The 25,938-nt window shown below is 42.2% G+C and overlaps 1 protein-coding gene across 1 annotated transcript in view; it reads left to right on the plus strand.

The window, feature by feature from the left end:
- Window positions 1–673: 673 nt before the first annotated feature.
- The window catches only part of Gigyf2 (GRB10 interacting GYF protein 2), a 134,989-nt gene continuing 109,724 nt past the window's right edge, over window positions 674–25,938 (plus strand). Inside the window, exons 1-2 of the mRNA XM_051154265.1 lie at window positions 674–770; window positions 8,937–9,001. The gene's annotated coding sequence lies outside the window, so the exon portion shown is untranslated. The remainder of the gene's footprint in view (window positions 771–8,936; window positions 9,002–25,938) is intronic.

Raw genomic sequence — 25,938 nt, forward strand, 5'->3', positions numbered from 1 at the left:
AGTTGGAACTTTAAATTTTTTTCCAGCTGTAATATTATAACACTCCAGAATGAATTTTTCTTTCTTTCTTTTCTTTTTCTTTTTCTTTCTTTCTTTTTTTTTTGAGACAAGGTTTCTCTGTGTAGCCTTGGCTGTCCTAGACTCCCGTTTTAGAACAGGCTGGCCTCGAACTCACAGAGATCCGCCTGCCTCTGCCTCCGGAGTGTTAGGATTAAAGGCGAATTCCTATTTCTAACAGAAGGAAAACTATTTTGGATTTCAGCCCCATCTTTGGCCCCATGATGGACAAACTGGAAGGAAAATACTAGACCAAAAGCTGTGGAAAAATTCTAGCTTGGAAAACCAGTTCCTAAGTGATGTGGAGTACTGCAAAGGGGTACTGGATTGGGTGCACCGGACAGTGAGACAGTGAGTCATAGGGCGTATGGCTAAGTTCCAACTTGGGACACCAGCTCAACTGTAAGACGGGAAAAAGATGCAGTCTAAGGCCCCAGTGTGCGCCTGCGCCGCTCCGGGCTCCGCCCTCTCCCAGCCCTACATCCGGGTCTCAGGAAAGGGCGTGTCCTAGCGGAGGGGCGGGTCGCAGTGAAAGGGAAAGATGTCGTGGGAAGCCGGAGAGCAGGGAGGGAGCGAGGCGGGGCTGTAGGCGGGACAGGGGGCGGGGCGGCGCGCGGGGGTCACGTGACGTGCGTGGCGACGTGTCGGCCATCTTGTGTTGTTGAGGCTGAGGATTGACTTGGGTTCTGAGAGACTCCTGTCCCGGACCGCAGGTAACCAGTGGCTCGGTGTGTCTCCCTCGCCCGCGGTCATTCCGTGCCCAGGCCCCGTTGTGGCGCCCCGAGCCGCGGTGGCCTGGTGCCCACCGTGGCGTCCCCGCCGCTCCGGCCCGAGCCGGCCGCATGGACACACACTGGCTGCCCGGCAGCGGCCGCGGCCGGCTGGGGGCGTCAGATGTGGGGACAGGGCAGGTGCGGGGTTGGCCGGAGCTTCCTCCCGTGTGAGGGCCGCGGCGGGTCGGGGCGCGTTCCGACCGAGGGCAGGCCTCCGTCTTCGCCCCCGTGGCATCGCGGGGGGAAGCCAAGGAGAGGAGGCGGGAGGCGGGGTGGGCAGTGTCAGGCCGGAGGGCTAGCCTTCCGCTGCTCGCTCCTCGGGGCTGGCCGCCCGCGCAGCCTCGGGGTGCCCTGGCTAACAGCTGCTGCGAGCCGACAGCTGCTCCTGCCCGCGCTCCTGCCCGCACCTGCCCCGAGGAGGTGCGCCCTTGCCTTCCCCACCGAACATCTAGACTAGGGAAGACCGCTTCCACAGCCGGAGGACTGGTCTGGAGCAGGCCCCAGGCGAGGTGGAGTCATGATCTGATCTTGGGGCTGAGAGGCTTGGGAAAGTAGAGCCCGGGGCAGCTCTGGCGACCCGAATGTTCACACCCGGTTGAAATGGGCAAGCAGTTTCCCACGAAGCACTCTTGCACACTTGAGTTTTGTAGCTCAAATATCAATCCGTCAAGCGAGCCGGGGATTGGGAGGGTTTGAAAGAAACAGGTTGTGAGACCGCATTTGGGAAGCAGTAACGTGGCTTTGCATTTTTCTAGTCCTGTCTCTCCTCACCTCCCGTTTTCTTGAAAGTCAAAGCACTTAAACACACCTAGTGGCTCTATTAGTAAGGTAAGTATTCCAACATAAATTAAGGGATTCGGAATCCGAAGTGGCTTTCCATCTTAGTACCATATACCTTGGATCATAGGTAGTTTTGGCTCAGAGTGTTGTATTTAGGGATTGTAGTCTTCTTATGTAGTTTCTCTTGTTTAGCAACAATGACTTGTACATTATAAAAAATGTATCATGCTTTTTGTACATTAATTTTCATCCTTCTAATTTTCTGCCTCTGACTGGCAGAACTTTTCCATTTTGGCTAGAACGCATACACTGTCCTCAATGATGTTTTACTAGCGTAGAAGCTTTTGGATTACTTAAACTGGGATATGTACTTTATTTTCACACTAGAAGACACTAGAAGCTGGGTGTGGTGGTACAAGCCTTTGATCTCATCACTCGGGTGGCAGAGGCAGGCGGATCTCTGTTCAAGGCCAGCCTGGTCTACAAAGTGACCCTCTCTTGGGGGGAGGGGAGAAAAGAGGAGGAGGAGGAAGAAGAGGAGGGGAGAGAGACTAGAAAAACATTCAGAAGTGACATGTATCTAAACATACCAACATTGAAGGGCTAATGTAGACGATGTTAGTGATTTGCTAGAAAGGAAAAGACCTTTTTTGGGTACTTGACAAGGGCTTTAGGTTTTGTGGCTAGGGAAGAAGCATACTATTTTTTCCCCCCATTTTGGACTAACTTCAAGGATTTACTACAATGTTATATGCTCCTGCCCCGGGGAGGTGTGCCTTTGCCTTCCCCACGGAGCATCTGGACAAGGGAAGACTGTTTCCACAGCCGGAGGACTGGTCTGGAGCCAGAGGGACAAAAAAATCCTGATTCTGTGGAGCTCATTCCTAGACATCTAAATACTTAAGTAAAAAGATACGAATGCTTCTTGATGTAATGATGGAGTTACATCATTGAACCGACTATAAGCTGAAAATGCATTTAATACAATCAGCCTACTGCCCATTTTAACAGCAAAGCCTCCTACACAATCTTGATTATTTCCCCTTGTGATTGTATGGCTACACTTTATGTGATTTCTTTTTTCTTTTTTCTTTTCCTTTTTTTTTTTTTTTTGTGACTCTCTGGTCTTAGCCAACAGTGCCAGGGACTGTTGTTCCGCATGTTGCTAACCCAGGAAGAAATCAAAACTCAGTGTGAAGAATGATTTCTACTGAGCCCATATTGTTTTCACATCATAGTAAAGTGCGAACTCTTAAGTCTGTGCAGGTACTATCTATATAACGTAGGACTAATTGGTTGGAGAAAAAACGAGATAGGAAGACAGGATAATAGTTATAGGAAGGGTTAATTTTTAAATTTATTCCCCTGAGGAGACATTACAGGTAAACTCAAAATTGAGGAAACACATGATAAGTAGAGGGCGGGGCTCTTTACCAAGAGGCAGAAAGGGCAAAGACCCTGAGTCTAGAAGATAGAACTTAAGTGGGGCTTGTCAAGGGCTTGGTGGAAGAGCACTGAAGCTATCTAGTCTGGAGAGACTGGAAGAAACTGATAGGAATGCGCCTACAGACCTCTTTGGTAGGAAGTTGAGATAGATCGTTTACTGTTCTGGAATCTTTTTTTCCTCAGGTGGGGGATGGGTAGAGAGTCACTGTGTAATCAGGCTGGCTTCAAATTTATCTTTCCTGCCCTAGCCTCCCAATTACTATGGGAATCAGATTCTATAGACTTGAGCCAAGATAGCTGTCTCCCATTCATGTGGAAAACTCAGGATGTTCATCTATTTCAGGGAATTATAATGAATTATCTTAAAGTGAGGTTTTAGATGTGATCGGTGTTAGACTGCATGGGAATACTTCTCAGGGGGAAGAGCTTTTAAGAAGGGTATCCCAGTTTCTTTCTTTCTTTTTTCAAGACAGGGTTTCTCTGTGTAGCCTTGGCTGTCTTATTAGGCTCACTGTGTAGACCAGGCTGGCCTCGAACTCACAGCGATCCAACTGCCTCTGCCTCCCAAGTGCTGGGATTAAAAGCGTGTGCCACCACGCCCGGCCCCCAGTTTCTTGATTAACTGAAATGGGAACATTGCAAGCTTAGGGACTACTTGGTAACTTACTGAGACAGTAAGACTCAGAAGAGAAAGAGAGAAAAAAGACTCAGAAGAGCTAGCTCAGTGGTAGAATACTTGCCTAGCATGGCCAAATGTAATAATATTTCAGCCCTCACTACTGCCAAAACAGAAAAGAACCGAAAACTTGAGAAAATTTAGAAATGAGGAATTGTTCTCAGATACAGGTGATAAAGGAATATAATCAAACGAATCAGTATATTAACTCAAATTACCCACAATTGGTTAGTAAAGAGTTTCTTTTCTTTTTTTTTTTTTTGAGACAGGGTTTTCTCTATATTATCTTGGCTGTCCTGGACTTGCTTTGTAGACCAGGCTGGCCTCCTGAGTGCTAGCATTAAAGGCATGCGCCAGCACACCCGGCCTTTTTTTTTTTCCTCCCGTTTTTCAAGACATAGTTTCTCTGTGTAGCCTTGGCTGGCCTGGACTCACTTTGTAGACCAGGCTAGCCTTGAACTCAGAGAGATCTGCTTGCGTCTGCTTCCCAAGTGCTGGGATTAAAGGCGTACGCCACCACTGCCCAGCGTAAAGAGTTTCTTTTAATTCGATACAGTCCAAGCCTAGTTTTAACTGCCTCAGGGACCTTCTCCTCTACTTTTTGTGGATACCTCTTAAACCATTTTGCTTATGTAGAATGTTTTCTGTTTTTTTTTTTTTTTTTTTTTTTTTTCTTTTTAGACTAACTCTCCAATAAATGTGATGCTTAATAGACTAGGGAATTTTTTTTTTTTCCTGAGGGCCTTCCAGCTTTCATATTTATAAATGGCCAATTTAATAATATTTTATTTTAGCTTTCCTAGTAAATTTAGTATTTTGATTTTTGGATCTTTTTGCTGATGAATTGTCTATATGAAGAATAATTTACAGTAGACTTCTCTCAAAGTCACATGAATATTGGAATTACAAGGTCAAAGTATGAATGGAGCTCTGCAGCAATGGTAGTGTTACAACTACTTACATCTACATCGCGTCTCCTTGCTGAAGTTTGGGATGACATTTCCAGATTATAATGTATTTGATGTCATATCAGTTTATTTGTTCTCTGACTGCATTTTTGCACAATGTACATGTATTTTCTTTTTTTGACCTTCACAATGGAAGATAGATTGGTAATAATTGCTGGGAAGACCCTTTTTGGTGGAAAGACAAACTATTTTATCCCTGGCCCTTCTAAAAGATCTATGATTTGTGTTGCTTAAAACATACTGACTTTCCCCCCCTGCAGTTCTCCATTAGCCTCTGCTTATTAAATTTTCTGTGCTTTCTGTTTTATTCTATAGCTGGAACAGTCTTATAGGTTGAATCTACAATTTATGTTGGTGTTAATCTACGTATACTAGAGGCAAGTTAAATATACCATTTTCCTTGTTTTTTTTTTTTTTTTTTTTTTTTTTTGAGACAGGATTTTACTGTGTAGCCTTGGTTGTTCTGTCCACTCAAGATCAGACTGGCCTCAAACTCAAAAGATCTGCCTGCCTTTGCCTCCCCAGGCGTAGACCACTGCTGCCAGGCCTAAAAATTGTATAGCCCAGGCTAGCCTCTTGCCTCTGCCTTCTTTTATTTTTATTTTTATATTTGTTGATTGACTGATTGATTTTGTTTGTTTGTTTGTTTATGTTTTTTGAGCCAGGGTTTCGCTGTGTAGCCTTGGTTGTCCTGGGCATCTCTGCCTTCTTTAGCAAATCCTATTGGCATGCACCACCAAAACTGGTTGAATTTTCTTTTTGTTTTGTTTTTTCTTTTTCTTTTTTGGTTTTTCGAGACAGGGTTTCTCTGTGTAACCTTGGCCATCCTGGACTCACTTTGTAGACCAGGCTGGCCTCGAACTCAACTCACAACGATCTGCCTGCCTCTGCCTCCCAAGTGCTGGGATTAAAGGCGTGCGCCACCACGCCCGGCTCTTCTTTTTCTTTCTTTCTTTCTTCCTTTTTTTTTTTGTTTTTCAAGACAGAGTCTCTTTGTGTAGACTTGGCTGTCCTGGACTCACTTTGTAGACCAGGCTGGCCTCGAACTCACAGCGATCCGCCTGCCTCTGCCTCGGAGTGCTGGGATTAAAGGTATGTGCCACCACCGCCCAGCTTGAATTTTCTTAAGATTGCTTGTAAAGCAATTAATTCTTATAAAAACTGAACCTTTGTTTTTCTACTTCTCCTTGACCCTTATTAGTCTTTTTTAAAAATCATGTTTATTTATCTGTTTATTTTGTGTATGTATATATATGTATGGGGTATGTAGGTATATGAATGCATCCATGCCACTGGGTGCCTGTGGAGGTCAGTAGACAACTTGTGGAAGTTGATTTTCTCCTTCTTCCATTATGTGGATTCCAAGGATTGAATCACGTTATCAGACTTGCCAGCGGGGGTGTCTTTATTCCCTGAGCCATCTTGGTGGCTCCATTAATAGTGTTTTCTGGTAGAGGTTTTAGAGTTGTCATTGTTTTTTGATTTCTTGAAGAATTGTATCTCTGCAAAATATAACTAAATTTTAATTTTATTTTATGCTTGCTTTGTTTCTTTTTGTTTAAAAACAATTTATGCATTATATCTGTTGAGGATAGAGGACGACTTTGTCAGCTTTGTGTATTTGGCTCTTCCAACATAAAGGTCCCTGGAGTTCGAACCCAGATTATCAGGCTTAAGGGCAAGTCCCCATATCACTGAACTGTCTCACAGTTTGGCATGCCTCCCTTCCTTTCCACCCGCCCTAACAGGAGGTCATGTAGCCCAAGCCAGCCTTGAACTATGTAGCTGAGGATGACCTTGAACCTCTTGATCATCCTTCCTCCAGAGTGCTAGGTTACTAGCCTGTTAATACCTCATGTTGCTAGGGAATCAAATGCAGAATCTCATTTATGCCAAGTAGTTATGCCATTTAGTTAATTATTTCTTTTTTGTTTTCGTTTTTTTGTTTATTTTTCAAGACAGGATTTCTCTGTGTAACAGCTCTGACTGTCCTGGAACTCACTCTGTAGACGTGATCCGCCTGCCTCTGCCTCCCAAGTGGTGGGATTAAAGGCATGTGTCACTACCACCTGGCTCATGGAGTTAGTTATATACAGCTCCAGCTTGGGTCTGAATATTCTTTTATTTATTTACTTACTTATTTATTTATTTTGGTTTTTCGAGACAGGGTTTCTCTGTGTAGCCTTGGCTATCCTGAACTCACTTTGTAGACCAGGCTGGCCTCGAACTCACAGAGATCTACCTGCCTCTGCCTCCCAAGTGCTGGGATTAAAGGCATGCACCACCACAGCCCGGCCCGGTATTCTTTCCTCTTAGAAATGTAGAGTTATTGGGTAGGAGTAATGACTTGGCAGCTAAGAGCACTTGCTATTCTTTAAGAAGACCTGGGTTCAGTCAGTACTCACACCCTACGTTTCACAACTTAGCTCTAGAAGGGTCAGACACTCCACTGGCCTCCTTAGGCTCCCCAACACATAAATCATTCATGCACACGTGCCCACACACACACAAACACACACACATAACTAAAAGATTTAAATGTAGAATTCTAGGGCTATCAGGTGACTTTTAGGACATTGTAATATGTTTACTTTTTGCAGAATTAAAAGTGGAGTGGGAGCTGGCTGGCGCATGCCTTTAATCCCAGCACTTAGGAAACAGGCAGAGAGGCAGGCAGATATTTGTGAGTTCAAGGCCAGCCTGGTCTACAAAGACATTTCCAAGACAGCCAGGGCTATCTCGGAACACGCACGCGCACGCGCTTTTGCGCGCACACACACACACACACACACACACACACACACACACACACACACAAAATAAAAGTGGAGTGGATTTTCTTACAGCTCATAAAATTGTGAACTTCATTTTTTTTTTTAATTGAAAAATTACTGTCTAATCCAGGCATGGTGGCATACACCTGTAATCTCAGCGCTCAGGGAGGCAGAGGCAGAGGCAGGGGGATCTCTGTAGTTCAAGACCAGCCCAGTACAACCAGGACTACACAGAGAAACTCTGTCTTGAAGAAACAAAACAAAAAGCTGTTTAATTTTATGTGTGTATGGGTGTTTTGCTTACATGTATTTCTGTGTACTATGTGCATGCCTCATGCCTGGAGAAGCCAGAGAGGGCATTGGAGATGATTGTAAGCTGACATGTGGGTGCTATGAATTGAATCTGGGTCCTCTGGGAAAGCAGCCAGTTCTCTTAACCACTGAGCCGTCTCTCTAGCCCTTTTGAGACAAGCTTTTGCTGTGTAGTCCAGGCAGGCCTCAGTGTCTTGATTCTCCTTTCTCTCTGCCTCCTCAGTACTGGGGTTATAGGTATGTGCAAACATGCCTTACCTTTTTTGGACAGTATTCTTCTTATTTTCTTTTAGCTAAGAAACTATTGTAGTTGTGCTTTAACACTTTTTGTAACTGCAAATCCACTTGTGGTTTTTTAAGATTCTGTCTCAACACAGCATTAGAAACAGGCTATAGGCCAGACCATAGTGATAGATAAATTTAATACCAGCATTTGGAAGGTAGAGATAGGTGGATTTCTTGAATTTGCCAGGACTACATAGTTGAGACCCTGTCTCAAAAAACAAGCAGGTTGTGATTTAGCAGCTAAAGACACACCTGAAGGCTTTACTTGTGGGACATTTTGCACCAATCAGATTTCTGGGGGCTTAGGCATTGTTTGCATAGGATTCACATTATTGTGATGATGACGATGCTGTTTTTTCCTTTTTTGCCTTTAGATAGGCTTTAAAGGTTAGTGCCATAACCCTATAAAGCAATTTTGAAGGGAAGCCCCAAGTAATCACTTCCTTGAATTCACAAATAGTGTTTGTCATTGTCACCCAAACCACTTAGGACTTTTATTTAAGAACAGTACTTTTCCAACTTTCTGTAGAACTAGTGAGATTCTCTAGATGTGACAGAGTTTAGTTTGTTGTTGACTTTTGTTGTTGTTTTCTGAGACAGTGTTGCTATACTGCCCAGGTCTTGAAGAATTCCTATACTCAAGTAATCTTTTCCTTAGTCTCCTGAGCACTGCTACAGGACATGCTACTGTGCCAGGCAGAGGTTCTGATTTCCAGACAGACCAGATGGTCCTAGTATTGTAGCCAGTCTAGAGTCAGGTTTGTAAGCTATTTTCTGTAAAAATATATTCATGAGAAAATTTTGTTCTTTTAAAGTTTACTGAGAATGCTAGGTGATTTACATTAATACTTTTTATTACTTACAGTGTTAAAAAGACCTGAAAACATTTGCTGAAATCTCCTGGTGTGAGATAGCAGAACTTTTGAACAGGTAAGTTAGAAGACAAACACACAATTGCAAGTGTAAGCCAGTAGTTCCCTAGCCCCTTAAGGATCCAAACCTTGTGTGTGTTGGTAAGTGTTAACACCATTGAATTTTATTCAGAGCTCCAGAGTGGAGTTGACTTTTGCTTTTAGATTTCAGTTTCTTCTGAAGTTACAGATGATAGAATAAAATTCTGGTACCTTTTGGACCTTTATGAATGAGAAAAACATACCCTTTCCGGATTGGTCATAGTGTGACTTGGTATTTGAAACTATTGTAATATTTTTTGATGACAAGGAGTGGGAAGAGCAATGTTTGAGGGCACATGTGCCGAGAGGCCAAGGTATTTTCAAAGGACCCAAGAGTTGTTGCTTCATGAGGGACTTGAACCAGAAATTAGGAAGCATTTGGGAGTTATAATGTCTAGTGTGTACTTCTCCCCCAGTTGGTTGTAAGTTGATTGGTTTGTTCTGTTTTAGTTGTGTTTTTGTAGTCACGACTTTATGCTTTAACAAACATGTAGAAGAAAATGACTGCTTTATTCTTGAGGTTACAGGTAAACTTGAGCTCCAATGCCACTGATAACTAGAGTAGGTTTTTAGCTCCTATGAAGGAAATATGACAGATTGTATTTGATTTGGTTTTCCACTTTTGTTTCATTTAGTTGTGGCAAGGGTTGGGCTCTAGAAGGACAGAAACAGTGACCTGAAAGTCCCCTACCTCCAAGACTACTTGCAGATCTCAGAAGAGTACATAATGGTAGCTCTTGTAAAGTAGATCCAACAGAAACTTCTAGACATTTTTCTTTTCTAGCATTCTAGGAGAATTTTTATATGTCTTGCTAAACTTAGATGTCCTGAAAATGTAACCTATATGCATCTGTTTGGAGAATGAGGCCCAGTAATTCTTACCGTGCATCAATGTTGGAACCTTATAGTTCACTTAAAAATTTTTTATATTAAAAAATTACATAGCTGGCTAAGGTGGTGCATGTCTGTAATCCTGGCACTCAGGAAGGCAGAGGCAGGTGGATCGCTGTAAGCTTGAGGCCAGCCTGGACTACAAAGTGAGTCCAGGACAGCCAAGGCTACACAGAGAAACCCCGTCTCACACCTACCCCTGGAAAATAACAACAAAAATAATTGCATTTTTTATGTGGTATGTGTATGACGTATGTGCGTGCGTGTGTGGAATGAATGTCACGACAGCTAGAGCTACACAATGAGACCTTCTCTTGAAAACAAAATTATTATATTCCTCCTATAGATAGAATAAACCCCTTTTGCATTTAGTTTGTGTGTACACATGGTGTGTATGTGTATACCACAATGTGTAGATCGGAGGAAAGAATAACTTTTCTACTATCTTTGAACTCAAGCTTGTGAGTATAGCAGAAGGTGCTTTTACCTGCTGAGCCATCTGAGCCATCTCTCCAGTCCACATACTGGACTTTTTTTTTTCCTCCTGTAAAGACTCGGAATTACTAATAAAAGTGGTACATTGATGTAACAATAGGCCACAGATCTGACTTCTTACTACACTTTCTTTTCTGGCTGAAGACGTTTTGGTGTGTGCATTACATATGCATGATGCATGTTTATGGACATGTGAAGACCAGAGGTTGACATTAGGCAGCTTCCCCAATTGTTCTCTGTTGTTTTGTTTTTTTAAAGTTTTTATTTTTCGGTTTTTTCAAGACAGGATCTCTCTGTGTAGCCTTGACTGTCCTGGACTCGCTTTGTAGATCAGGCTGGCCTCTAACTCACAGTGATTCCATTGCTTCTGCCTCCTGAGTGCTGGGATTAAAGGTGTGTGCCGCCACCGCCCAGCCACTGCTGTTATTTTTTGAGACAGGATCTCACTAACCCTGGAGCTTACCAATTGTCTAGAGGGGCTGGATTACAAGTGATTCCACTGTACCTGACTTTACACGGATGATGGTCCAGAGTTGGTCTTCATGCTTGCGTAGCATGTGCTTTCCTGATAGAGCCATCTTCCCAGCCCAAAGGCTTTTTTACTTAGCAGATTAGAGTTGAGTCTATTTTTATGGTAGAAGAGTTGTCTCAAATGATCTATTTTAGTAACTCTAGACATTGAGTTAAGACTTACTCAAAGTTTTATGTTTTACAAAGTTTTTCATATGTTCTGTGCAAAAGTTTTGATAGGCCCTGGGCATCCCTCTTTGGAAAATATGGGCTCAAGGGTAAGATTATCATGTGACATAGCCATGTTGAAGGTACCCTAGTTTTTCTTAGGATGAGTTTTTGGTTTTGTTTTTGGAGAGCAGGTTTGCCTGTGTAGCTTTGGCTAACTTAGCGCTTGCTATGTATACCAGGCTGGCCTCTGTCTCCCTCAGCTGGGATTAAAGACATGCACCCCGATAGCCAGCGCTAGAATGATAATTTATTTTCTTTCATCAAAAGGACGACAAAAAAGAAATACTTGCATATTATTTCCAAACAGGGGAAATGTTAGTAACAATATTACTTTTTATTAGAGCATCTTTAATGCCTAGCATGTTCTTTTGAGACAAAGTTTTTTGTATTCAAATTGTTCTGGGCCTGGAGGAAGTCTTAGGAGCTCAGTCTCTTCAGCATTTGGGTCTTAGGCTGTAGAGACTGACAGTCGATGGCCGTATTGCCTTGGCACTTTTTAATTGGAACATCATGGCATAGCTGTGAAGGAGATAGCCAAATCTAAGGGCTTTCAGTATCATCTGCTTGGGAATTGATGGAGCACTGCTCAAACCATGGCAATTGTGTAACTGGATGCAACGTTATCCTGTAAGAGCAGTGGTTTGAGAGCCTGAATTTGTGTTTTGGAAACTGACAGCTTTTTGGAAGTCTTCCAAGCTCCTTACACACCTGTTCTGAGTATAAGAACATGGTCTTCTTGAAAAGTGGGTTTACTATGATGATGGAAAGGGAAGGAGTAGTAATGGAACAGCATGAGGAAGATTAAGGAGAGGAGGAAACAAATTACCCTAAAGACTGCAAGGAGAGAAGAAGGTGGATTAAGCAGGGTTCTCTAAAGGAACAGAACTGCTAGAATGAAAACACACACACACACACACACACACACACACACACACACACACACACAGGGGATTTATTAATTGGCTTACAGTATTCAATTCAGGTTGTCCAACAATGGCTGTCTCACACTGCAGAGGCTGAGAACCTAATTGTTCAGTCTACAAGGCGGCATGTTTCAGCAGTTCTAGTTGGCCCTGAAGGCCTGGCTGGTGGAGATCTTAAGTCTGCCCTGGAATCTCGAAGAAGCTGCATCTAATATCAGTGAAGGGATGCTGCAGCAGCAGGGAAGAAGAATTCACCTGTGAAAGTGAAAGCAGGCAAAAAGCAGCCTCTCCTTCCACGTGCTTTATGTGGGTGGACACCGGAAGATGCTGCACACATTTAGGGTGGGTCTTCCTGCTTCAAGGAATCTGATCGAGAACATCACACTGGCCGGGCGTGGTGGCGCACGCCTTTAATCCCAGCACTCGGGAGGCAGAGGCAGGAGGATCACTGAGTTGGAGGTTAGCCTGATCTACACAGAGAAAACCTGTCTCAAAAAACCCAAAAAACAAACAAACAAAAAACCAACCCAAAGAACCTTTTATTTTAGATTTATTTTTATGTGTATGAGTATTTGCCTAAATGTATGTATGTGCACAGCATGCATGCCTGGTGTCTGAGGAAGCCATAAGAAGGCATTGGAGCCCCTTAAACTGGAGTTACAGATTGCTGTGAGCTTCTATGTAGGTGTTGGGAACAGAACCTGGGTTCTTTACAAGAGCAACAGTACTCTTAACCATTGAGCCATTCCTCAGCCTCATGTACCACCATATAACACACCTTTCTGGGGTTGGAGAGATGGCTCCTCCAGAGATCCTGAGTTTAATTTCCAGCAACCACATGGTGGTTCACAATCTATAATGTGATCTGAGATCTGATGCCCTCTTCTGACCTGCAGGAGTACATTCAGGCAGAGCACTATGTACATTAATAATGAATAAATCTTTAAAAAATTAAATACTTTTAAAAAAACTAGGGCACACTAATGTATTCCATTGCATGTATTTCTGTGTACCACATGCATGCAGTACCCAAAAAGGCCCGAAGAGGGTGTTGGAAATCTTCTGGAACTGGATGGTTGCAAGCAGACATGTGGGTGCTTTGGAAGAACAGCCAGTACTCTTTTTAACTACTGAGACAACTTTCCAGTCTGAGAAGATACAGACTTAAAACTGTGTTACATTTTAGATCCTGGTGATGGCCATGTTGACCTTTTATGCCCCTTAATAGCTTTCCAGGGTGTTTGTATGTGTTTATATTACTTTGATTTTTGAGACAAGATCATGCTTAGTAACCCCAGTTGGCTTGGGACTCCCTGTGTAGACCAGGCTGTCCTTGAACCTGCTGAACTCCTCATACATGAAAAGCACTCTGTATCAACTAGGCTACTTCTCTAGCTTATACCTTGAGTTCTTAAAAACAATTTAAAATTTGTTTGAATTGTAATCACATATCATTGAAGTTTAAAATTTGTTGTTGCTAGGGATTGAACCCAGGGCTTTGTACAAGCCAAATATGCGATTACCCCAGGTTTCAACCTAGAAGTTTCAACCATTGAAGTTTTTTAGGGCTGAGTAGGAACAGATTTGTGGAAGCTGTAATCAATTTCAATTCCTTTTACAATAATAATCTCCAGCAGTATTCAACAGGCTATAGGGACTGTCGTGTCAAGTCACCGTTAACCAGTACAGTAGTTATACACAAATATGTTTATTGCACATGCACACTGTGGCTACTGTGGTTGAGTAACTTTTCTTTATTTACTTAAGAGTAGTTAGTAGTTCAGGCTGGTCTGGAACTGGATGTGTAAGCCTGGGCTGGCCTTGAACTCAGCAATCTTGTGCCTGCTTCTCAAGTGCTAAGACTATTGGAGGGAATGTGTTAGTCGTACTTTATTTTTATTTTTTTCACATTGGAAATTAAAAAAAATATTTTAAAATCACTTTATAGCCTGATTCCAGTCCCCACCCTCCTCTCCTCCCAGTCTCACCCTCATGTTCTCTTCTTCCCTCCCTTCCCCTCTCTCCTCAGAGAAGGGGAGGCTCCTAAGGGGCATCAACCCATTCTAGCACTTTAAGTCACAGCAGGACAAGCACATTTTCTCCCACTGAGGCCAGACAAGGCAGCCCAGCTAGGGGCGAAAAGGATCCAAAAGTAGGTAACAGAGTAAGAGACAGCCCCTGCTCCTGTTCTTAGGGGACTCACATGATGACCATGCTGCACATCTGCTACATATATGTAGGGGCTCTAGGTCCAGCCCTTGTAAGCTCTTTTGGTTAGTGGTTCAGTCTCTATGGGGCCATGTTAGTTTACTCTGTAGGTCTTCTCGTGTGTCCTTAATCCCTCCGGCTCCCTCATTTCTTCCTCCCACTCTTCCACAGAACTCCCTGAGCTTGGCCTATTGTTTGGCTGTGTGTTTCTGCATTTGCTTCCATCTGAAGGAAGCCTCATAGAAGGCAGTTATGCTAGGCTCCTATCTGAGTCTATCATTAATACTGTCAGGCGTTGGCTCTCTCCCATGGAGTGGATCTCAAGTTAGGCCAGTCATTTGTTTGCCGTTCCTTCAATCTCTGCTCCATTTTTATCCCTACACTTCTTGTAGGCAAGACAGATTTTGGGTCAGAGGTTTTTATGGGTGGCTTGGTGTCACCCTCCCTCTACTGGAAGTCCTACTTGGCTACAGGTACGTACACAGTCTAGCATGCACAAAATCCTGCATTCCATCCCTAGTGCCACCAACAAAAAAAAAATCTCCAAACCAAAAAACAAGAATTAAATGCCAAAAAAAAAAAAAAAGTTAACTTTTATGGTGATAGCCTTAGTTTCCTTTGAAGTTTTAAGAACAGTTGTAGATTTACAGAAAATTGAGAGGGTAATAGATTTCTCCTAGGTTGACATCATTGTTTCTGTGATATATTATTATAGTTAGTAAGCCAATATTGATGCCTGTTGTTAAAATCTGTCATTTATTCCTTTCTTGTTTGTTTAGTTTATCCTGGTGCTTTTGTGTTGTAGTTAATATTCAGGATAACATATGACATATGTGCATATCCTTAGGCTTTGCTTTGATTGCTTCCTTTGTTTTGATGTCCTTGATGAGTTTAGTAGTGGTCAGGTGTTTTTGTATTAGAGTTGTCTGGTGTTTTCCTTAACATTTCATTGGGGTTGTGGGTTTTTAGGAAGAAAGTCACAGTAGAGAGTTATATCTGTATCGTACTAAGAGAACACTTAGGAGGTACAAGAAGCAGGTGACTCTCATGAGTTCCAGGCTAGTTGAGGCAAAGTGAGGTCAACTCAAAAAAAAAAAAAAAAAAAAAAAAAAAAAAAAAAGAACACGCTCATAGTGTGGTTTGATCGTTACCTTAATAAATTTGTCCATTGTAGCCATTCTGTTTTATTTAAATGGAGCACACACACATACATACAGATTTTCGAGAGATGGGATTTCTCTGTAGACCAGGCTGGCCTTGAATTCACAGAGATCTGCCTGACTCTGCTTCCTGAGTGCTGGGATTAATGGCATGCACCACCATGCCCAGCTATTTCTAATATTTTAAATTAAACTATAGTTACTTTGTTTTTCCTCTTCCTCTAACCCTGCCATGTACTTCTCCCTGCTCTCTTTCAAATTTATGGCCTCTTCACACACGCATACACAAACACACACATAATCTGTATAATGTCATTTATCTTCATTTTCTGAGTGTTTGGATTATTCAGCAACCTCTTCCTCCCCTCCCCTCCCCTCCCCCTCCCCTTCCTCTCCCCTCTCCTCCCTACTTTTGTGTGTGTGTGTCTGGAATTTGGTGTAGCTTAGGCTAGCTAGCCTTGAATTTATAATCCTTTTATCTCATCAGACCCAGCGTTTGTTTTTTAATTTAAATTTTTGAAATGTTGTTATATTAAATTATAGCAGTACTCTTTAATTTTTTATTATTTTATTTTATGTGTATGAGTGTTTTGCTTGTATGTATGTATGTTTACCGCCTTTGTGCCTGGATCCCCTGGAATTGGAGTTAAAGACATGGGAGTCACCATGTAGGTGCTGGGAATTTAACCCCAGTCTTCTGTAAGAGTAGCCAACAACTGAGCCATTCTTCTTTGTTTATAGCTTAGGTTTCAGAATGTTTTTGTGTGTATGTGTGTGACTACATGCCATAGTGTACCTGTGGAGGTCTTGCTCCTAACTAACCATCCATCTTGAGGCCAGGATCTCTTCTGTAACTTCTCTGTTTCAAGTGCCAGGCCAGCCAGCCTATGAGCTTCTAGGGATTCTTCTTTCTGTCCTTCCCATCTCAATAAAGAACTCGGGGTTATAGATTGGAACTACCATGCTCACCTTTTATTGGTTCTGGGGATTACGTTTTGGTACTATAAGGCAAGGCAAGCACTTTATCCACTGAGCTCTCTCCCTATCCAGTACTTCTTTGTTGTATATGTAAATGACAGATCTGTTAGGAAAAGAATTAACCTATAGTTTCATTATTCAAAAGTAAATAGTAGGCTGATGACTACCTGAGTTTGGTTCCCAGCACTCACATGATGGAAAGAGAGAACTGATTTTTAGAAACACGCACGCACACACGTATGCACTCACTCACGCGTGCGCACACTTTAAAAGCAAACTAAAACTCGTGGGCTGGCCAGAGAGCTTAACAGGTAAGAGTGGTTGTCACCAAACTTGATAACCTGAATTCAATTCCTTGGACCGGTATACTGTCCCTCTTTCCCCAACAGGTAAACAGATGTAATTTTAAAACAAATGTAAGTATTAGTATTTATAACGTCTGGGCGTGGTGGCACACGCCTTTAATCCTAGCACTGGGAGGCGAATCACTGTGAGCTTGAGGTCAGTCTGGTCTACAAAGTGAGTCTAGGACAGCCATGGCTACACAGAGAAACCCTGTCTTGAAAAACCAAAAGAAACAAAACAAAATATTTAAAGTGTGTTATTTGTAATCTTTATAACTTTCCCTATAGCCCTTATAATGCCTGCTTTTACTAGGCTCAGTTGTCTTTACGAGAGATTGTCATTGTATTTCTTATCCTTAATATAGTCAGGTAATCTAGCTATGTGTTACCAGATAATGCTATCTGAATCTCATAGATTTTAATATTGGGCCAAAGGAAATATTTTACTATACATTTTGTTTAGAAAACCTAACCTTGTCAGGCATGGTGGCGCACGCTTTTAACCCCAACACTTGGGAGGCAGAGGCAGGTGGATCGCTGTGAGCTAGAGGCCAGCCTGGTCTACAAAGTGAATCTAGGGCAGCCAAGGCTACACGGAGAAACCCTGTCTTGAAAAACCAAAACAAACAAACAAACAAAACAAAAAAGAAGTTGGGCCTACTGGGAAAGAGGTAAGGGACTAGAAGAATTTAGGAGACGGAAGTCCTGCCCCTGTTCCTTTTGTGGAAGAATGGCTTTCACCTTTTTTCAGTTTGATGTTCTTTTCTCCCCAAATAGATACCTATTATTAGAAATCAGAAAAAGTGCAAAGTAAAAGAAAAACAAAGAGAGCCCATAAACCTTGAAGATTTGGTATCTTAAAAATTGTTGCTTTAGCTGGGTGTGGTGGCGTACGCCTTTAATCCCAGCACTCCGGAGGCAGAGGCAGGTGATTGCTGTGAGTTTGAGGCCAGGACAGCCAAGGCTATACAGAGAGACCCTGTCTTGAAAAACCAAAACCAAGCCAAAACAAATTGTTTGCTTTCTGGGAGTAGTGCTGTATGCCATAAATCCCAGCACTCAAAGAGGCAGAGTCAGGCAAATCTCTGTGATTTTGAGGTCTATAAAGCGAGTCCAGGATAGCCAAGGCTACACAGAGAAACCCTGTCTGGAAAGGCCAAAACAAAAACAAAAACCCTCCCCCCGAAAAGACTTATAATGCCACATGTATCTTAAAGGTTAAAAGGTTTTAGTTGTAGGAATAGATTGATCCTGATTTAAAAGACTTACAATGTCTCACGTATATTAAGGGTTAAACCTCACATTTAATACAAGGCAAGACAGTGGTAACATGCATCTCCTTATAAACTGTCAGAGAGTTTCAGGGACAGTTCAAGGCCAGGCTGTCACCATTGTAGCCCTCTGTAGCTTTCCTTTATGCTGCAGCTGCAGGAGAGCTGCATGTACTGCTTAGTGTCTGAGCAAGGCTGCGCGCTCTCTCTCTTTTTCATTTCCTGTTCCTTTGTCACTTAAACTGTTTAAGCCTTCCCTGGTTTCTCATTCACTCAGTCTCGTGTTGCTTTCTTCTTGAGAACATTTGAGTTTCTTTTTAAAAGATTAATTTTTTTTTGGTGTGTATTTGTGTTTTGCCTTTATGTATGTGTGTGCTCTATGTATGTGTCTTGTGCCCACAAAGGCTTGAAGACAACATTGGATCCTTTAGACTAGAGTTATGGATGGCTGTGAGCCACCATGTGGGTATTAGGAATTGAACCTAGGTTGGTTGTCTGTCTGTCTGTCTGTCTAGATATATAGTATTCTGCCTGCATGTATGACTATATTTCAGAAGGGGGGCCTAGATCTCGTTATAGATGGTTATAAGCTGCCATGTGGTTGCTAGGAGTTGAACTCAGGACCTTTGGAAGAGCAGCCAGTGCTCTTAAACTCTGAGCCATCTCTCCAGCCCAAACCCATGCTTTCTAGAAGAGCAATCAGTGCTCTTAACCATTGAGCCATCTCTCTAGCCCTTTTAGTTTCTTGAATGTAGTATTCCTCCATAGTTCAGAACCAAACAGGGCCTGGTGTTTGGTAGGCATTTGGTAAAAAGTTTTCATGTGAGCACTGTTGGCATATTGTAGTATAGGTGTCTTTGTTTTAGATTTTACAAAGTTTCCATCTTTAAGCGGTATTAGCCAGCTTAAGACTGTGGACACTCTTGCAGATGTGCAGCACTGACTACTGACTATCTCAGTTCATGGAAACTGATTTGTTCATGTTGCCTTAGTTGTTTGGTTAGCTTTTGGGATGTCATAGTAGTTTTGATCAATAATGGTCCTCACCTTTTTGTTTTAAGGGCTGGGAATTAACTCAGACTTAACACATGCTAGATAGGCACTCTTCCACCAAGTTACACAGTCTTCTTTCCCTTTTAAAATCTTTAATATATTCATATAATCTAAGTTTGGCCAATTAAATTTTTGTGTGGGTATGAGGGAGAGAGCGTGTGCGAGAGACAGGTACATGCAGGGTGTGTGTGTGTGAATCAGGGATTGATTTCTAGTGTTCTACCCTATTGCTTTCCACCTTACTTTATGGGATAGGTTCTCACTGAGCTTAAAGCACAATTTCAGTTCAGCTGGCTGGCTTTTAAGCACCCAGGATTCACCTTTTCAGCCTTTATTTCCACCAAGGATAGTGTTACAAATTGATGCTGCTGTGACCAGCTTTTTTTTTTTTTTTTTTTTTTTTTAAATTATTATGTATACAGTACTTTGCCTGCATGTATACCTTCAGGCCAGAAGAGGTCATCAGATTCCATTATAGATAGTTGGGGCCCCATGTGGTTACTGGGAATTGAACTCAGGACCTCTGGAAGAGCAGTCAGTCTCTTAACCTCTGAGCCGTCTCTCCAGCCTGTGTGACCAGCTTTTATGTGGGTGCTGCCAGTCTGATTCTCATGTTTGTTGCTTAGTAAACACTTTACCCACTGAGCTATCTTCCCATCCCCTAATAAATGTTTTAATGCTTGCTGTGTGGTGTGTAACTGCTGTTAGGAATCTTGGTATGGAATCCCTGTGTCTCTGTGTGTTCAGGAACATATTTGTGTGCCCAGTGTGTTTGTGTGTGTGTACACTTAAATGTAGATGCCAGAAAACAATCTCAGCTGTTGCTCCTTAGGAGCCAGTCACATCATCTGTTTAACTTTATTTATTTGTACCTCTGTGTATGCATGCATGCAAGTGTGTATATGTGCTATAGTGTACATGGAAATTAGAGGACATCTTACAGGAATTGGTTTTCTACTGTGGGTTCTGGGGATCAAAAGTAGGGTTGACAGGAATTCCTCTACAAGCTGAGCCATTTAGTTAGCCCAGCTTTTTTTCTCTTTTAAAGATAAGCTCTCTCATAGGCCCGAGCTCATTGATTAGGCTAGATTGGCTGGCAGAGAGCCTCAGGGATCCATTTGCCTCTGCCGCATCAGCACTGGGATTACCACTATGCCTGCCTTTTTTTTTTTTTTAAAAAGATTTATTTATTATATATACAGTATTCTGCTTGCATGTACACCTGCATATCAGAAGAGGGCACCAGATCTCATTATATATGGTTGTGAGCCACTATGTGGGCTCTGGGAATTGAACTCAGGACCTTTGGAAGAGCAGGCAGTGCTCTTAACCTCTGAGCTATTTCTCCAGCTCTATGCTTGCCTTTAAAAATGTGGATTCCGAGGTTTGACTGCTTCTAAGGCATTATATTGACTGAGCCATTTCCTTTACCCTCGTCTCTTACAAACTTTAGCACATTTAAAGGTATAAATGAAAAGTTAAAAATAACAGTATAAGAACGGGAGTGAGCACTTGCCTAGCATGGACTTTTGGGCTTTGCTGAACATTGCCCCATCCTCTGAAAGACTCCGTTATAAAAGCAACTTTTATTCACCTGATTTAATTGTCATCTCTGAGGCTTACTGTCTCCATCTACTAACCTAGGCCTAGTACTGGAAGCTTCTAGCCTCCATACAATCTAATCTAGGCCTAGAATATTTTCAGCTTCTGAGACATCTGCTGAATAAGCTCACTCTGTTTTGCCTTTTCTGAAATCTTGCTGGCTGGTTCAACTCAGGTGTTCTGGCTAAAACACCTCTCCAGGCTGACTAATTCAAACTGCCTTCTCTTTCAGCCTCTGACTGAATTGCTTTGCCTGGCCTCTCTCCTAGTCTTCTGGATCCTTCTCATTCTGTGGCTCATTCTTTCTTTACCTTTGCCTAACTTGTTCTTTCTCCAACTTGTCTCTGTAAAACTTTTGGTAGCCTGGTGTGAGCCTGGTGTGGTGGCATATGCCTTTAATCCCATCACGCAGGAGGCAGAGGCAGGCAGATTGCTGTGAGTTTAAGGCTAGCCTAGTCTACAAAGAGAGTTCCAGGACAGCCAGGGCTATTACACAGAGAAACCCTGTCTGCCTCTGAATTCTACAAATGGAACTGCCACAAACTCAGCTTCACTGCACTGTCTCTTAACTCACCGACTCAACCAAACTGCCTCACAGAACTGACTTGAACTCAGAGATCTGCACGCCCCTGTCTCCTGAGTGCTGGGATTAAAGGCATATATCACCACAACTGGACCTAAACTTTTCTGTACCTGGAACTTTGTTCTTAACTAGGTTGGCCAGAGCAACCATGTTCTAAATCTAATTCGTCTACACTCCATCACAAAAAAGACAATATGGAACTTTCATAGACAACTATATTGAGTGTACAGTAGATGTAATGTTAAATTTACTGTAACGAACTTGAAGTAGATTGTCCTGAAGTCGCTGTACTAGCTGATCTTGATGATACATTCCCTGTAATTCCAGTACTTGACAGAGGATAGAGGATAATGAGTTCTGGACCGGCCTAGCCTATTTGGTGAGATCTTGTCTCAAAATAGGGAAATTATTGTGTTATATATCATTTTATGAAACAACCAATTTTGGGAATCTATTCAGTATTAAAAATATAACTACCTCGTGTAAAGCAGTGTTTATTCACTATGGCAAAAAACTTAAAGTACCTGTTTCTGTAAACATTATGTAATCTTCAAAAATTGTGACTTGGGGCTTGAGAGATGACTCAGTGGCTAAGAGCACTTGTTTGGCAGAGGACCCAGTTTCAGTTCCCAGCACCTACATAAAATGGCTTACAAACATCTGTAATTCCAGTTTCAGGGACATGACTCTTCTCTTCTGCTTTTCTTGGGCACCAGGAATGCTTGTGGTACACACACATACATGCAGGCAAAACAATACACAAGAAATAAAATAACTAAATCTAAATTTCTTAAAGAACTAAACCAAAAATTTTTTCATTTATCTATACTGAGAATACATTTTTGGTTTTTGGGTTTTTTGTTTGTTTGTTTTTTGAGACATGGTTTCTCTGGTGTAGCCTTGGCTGTCTTAGACTAGCTTTGTAGACCAGGCTGTCCTTGAACTCCCAGCGATTTGCCTGCCTCGGCCTCCTGAGTGCTGGGATTAAAGTCGTGTGCTGCCATGGGCTAGCCAAGAGCGCGTGTTTTAGAATAGAGGATATATGGGCTTTTCTTTAGATTCAAGGTCTCATGTATCCCAGGGTACCCTCCATCTTGCAGTGTAGCTGAGAATTACCTTGAACTTCTGATCTTCTGCCTCCATCTTCAGTTCTCTAGATTGCAGGCATGTCCTATTACGTGCTGTTTATGAGGGGTCAAAGATGGAAACCAGGGCACTTCCATGTTAGGCACCCCAGATTTATAGTGTAATTCTAGTTTGTGGAAATGAATAGCTAATCCCCCCCTTTCACAACATATAGGTGAACATACAAAGAGGTATGGTAGGACACTTTGTAAGCTTTTAACATGTTTACTTTCAAAGTCAACTTCAGGGAAGGGAAGGGAAGGGAAGAGTAATCATTGACTTACTAAGTTGCAGATATGATGGATATGGTGGTAACAGTTGTATCTCCAGAGAAGCTAGAGATGAAATTGAACTAAGTAAAGGTTGTGAGCTGCAGATGTCTAACATAAGGCCTTCTTCTACCTGTAACCTCTAGCACAGTGTATATACTTTTGTCTCCTGTGCTTGTCTCCCACCCAGATTGGTTTTTATTTATTTATTTTGTTTGTTTGTTTCTTTTCTTTTTTTAAAGACAGAGCCTATGTAGCTTAAGCTGGCTTGCAGCTTGATGTTAGCTGACTTTGACCTCCTGATCTTTCCATTCTGCTGCCATCTCCCTGGAAGGCTGTAGGAATGTTTGTTTCAGGCAGTTGTGTGCTACCCTTTGTGGGTCCTCTGCAAGAGCAGTATGTGCTCCTGATTGCTGTGCCATCCTTCTGGCTTTGTAAATTAGGTTTCTGAAAATTTTAATGATTTTGGAGCTAGGGTTTGGCTACATAGTGCAGACTAATTATTGTAGTGTACATCACCACCATATCTAGCTTAGGAATTTTGTTGTAGTTAAATATGAGTTAAAGGAGTTCAGACTATTGAAAGGATGTAAAAAGGTTCTTTAAGAGTTAGCAGTAGTTAGCTGGGCACAGTGAGGCACACCTTTAAATACCAGCACTCAGGGCAGCAGAGGCAAGTGGATCTCTTGTGAGTTCAAGGCCAGCCTTGCTTTACAAAGTGAAACCAGGATAGGCTAATCAGAGAAGCCCTATTTTGAAAAAAAAAAAAAAAAAAAACCAATAAAAACCAAAACACAAAAAGAAAACAAAGAGAAAGAAAGAAAGAGTGCAGTAGTTGAGAGAGAAAACGACTAGTTGAAGGATTGAGAAATGGGAGGAATTTCACATGATTGGCTTGTTTTTCAGTGTGATTGACCAATAAAATTTCAAAACAGTGGTGCCTTTATCAGTTGCTACTTGCTTTGAGATAGGCTAATTCAATTGGTTTAGAATGACTCACACAGTAATAATATAGAAAAAAAAAATCAAGTTTGTAATTTCAGGCATGGTGTGTGGGACCTTTCTCCCATGCTCCCTTTCCCAGGCTGTTTAGGAATTTGTCCTCATTTCCTGTGGCCCTTTTTGCACTCTTAAGCGAGCAGAGTTCTATCTTTCCACAGGGACTTAGTAGAGACAACACTTGAGGAGTTCACAGCCAAATAAGTCATGGATATTCTGGGTTAAAATAGAAAAATTTGTTTCAAAAATATCCAGCTAGTACTAGTCAAGGTGGGAAAAAATGAAGAACATATATATATATATATATTTATTATGGTTTCTCTGTATAACTGCCTTGCCTGTTCTGGAACTCAACAACAATAAAACAAAAAAGAAACAATAACAACAAAAAGATTAAAATATACATTTATTTTATGTGTATTAGTGTTTTACTTGCAAATATATGTGTTCTTGGTGCCTGCAGAGGTCAGAGAAGGGCATTGTTTTCCCCTGAAATAGTAAATTACAGATAGTTGTGAGCCACCATGTGGGTCCTGGGGACTGTGCCCCTGTCCCCTGCAAGAACAGAAAGTGGTTTTTCGTTTGTTTGTTTGTTTGAGACAGATTTCTCTGCGTAGCCTTGGCCGTAGACCAGGTGGCCTGGAACTCATAGCAATTTGCCTGCCTCTGCCCCCCTGAGTGCTGGGTTTACAGGTATGAACTACCACACCCAGCCAGAAGGTGTTCTTAATGACTAAGCTATCTCTTCAGCCTCTAGATGTTTTCTATTACAGAAAATGTAACTGTCAGTGCAGTCTATATAGCTCTATTTGGTAACCAGGTAGTTTCACATGTATAGAGCATACTGAACAGACCATGGCAGTAAGGTAGCAATGCTGATTTATATGCAGAATACTTGTTTCAACAGTCTTGGTCTGTCGAGGGATGTACTGTGAGTTTAACTGGTTTTAATGCATGCATCCATGTGAAGCGCTTAACCTTATGCATAATTTAGAAGAAAACATAGCAGGTAGCTGGATATGTTGCACACATTTGTAATCTCAGTACTCATGAAGCAGAGTCTGGGTGTAATCTGGACTACATGGTTGGTCCTTTTCTCAAAAAACAAGTAAATAAAAGAAATGGTACTCTTAGGAAATCTGGCACAGAATTTTGATACTAGTTTTTTTAAAAAGAGCTCTTTGAAGCCAGGCACAGTAGCACACGCCTGTAATCCCAGCACTCGGGAGGCAGATGCAGGCAGATTTCTTGAGTTCGAGGCCAGCCTGGTCTACCAAGCAAGTCTAGGACAGCCACAGCTACACAGAGAAACCATTTCTTGAAAAAACAGAAAGCAAGCAAGCAAGCAAACAAACAAAAAAGAACTCTCTTAGAGAATTTGGGAGATGGGTCAGTTATCAAGGTGTTTGCCATGCAAGCCTGAAGACTGGAGTTTGCATCCTTAGCCCATATAAATGCCAAGTGGCAATAGCAGCCTGTCTGAAACTGTAGCTTCAGAAGCCAGGAACAAGGAAGGAATCCCCAGATGAGTCTGGCTAGAGAGACTACTGATGCTGATGAGCTCTGGCTTTGATTGAGAGAATTTGCCTCAATAAATAGTGTGGGAAAGACATCAAGGATGATTCCCAAAACCAACTTTGAGCCCGCACATGCACAGCTACCCATGCAAGCAAACATGCAACGTCAAGTGCGTACACCACACGAAAATTGAAAAAGAAATAAAATCTTTTTTTCGTTTTCTTTTGGATTTTCGAGACAGGGTTTCTCTGTGTAGCCTTAGCTGTCGTAGACTAGCTTTGTAGACCAGGCTGGCCTTGAACTCACAGTGACCCGCTTGCCTCTGCTTCCCGAGTGCTGGGATTAGAGGCGTGCACCACCACACCCAGCCAAATAAGAGTTTTAATAGATTTTAATTATACAGTGTATTATTTTTGTGCACCTGTTAAAAGGAAAAGGGGCTAGAGATGACTCAGTTGGTAAAGCACTTGCCATGCAAGTATTGGTACCAGGTTTGATCTCCTAGAGCTATCACTCAAAACCTGGGTACAGTGGCACATAACTATGATTTGAGCATTGGGGAGGCAGAATCAGGAGGATCCCTGAGCCTGCTGGTCAGATAATCAAGGCGAATTGGCCAGCTAGTCTAACCAACTCAGCTCTGCTTCAATAAAGAGACCTTGCCTCAAAAAGTACAGCATAATTGACAAATAGACTTGATTGATAGCCTCTAGTCTTCACATGCACACATGTAGGAACATAGCAGTCCCCTACA

Source organism: Acomys russatus, chromosome 12, assembly GCF_903995435.1.
Source record: "Acomys russatus chromosome 12, mAcoRus1.1, whole genome shotgun sequence".
Classification (NCBI taxonomy): domain Eukaryota; kingdom Metazoa; phylum Chordata; class Mammalia; order Rodentia; family Muridae; genus Acomys; species Acomys russatus.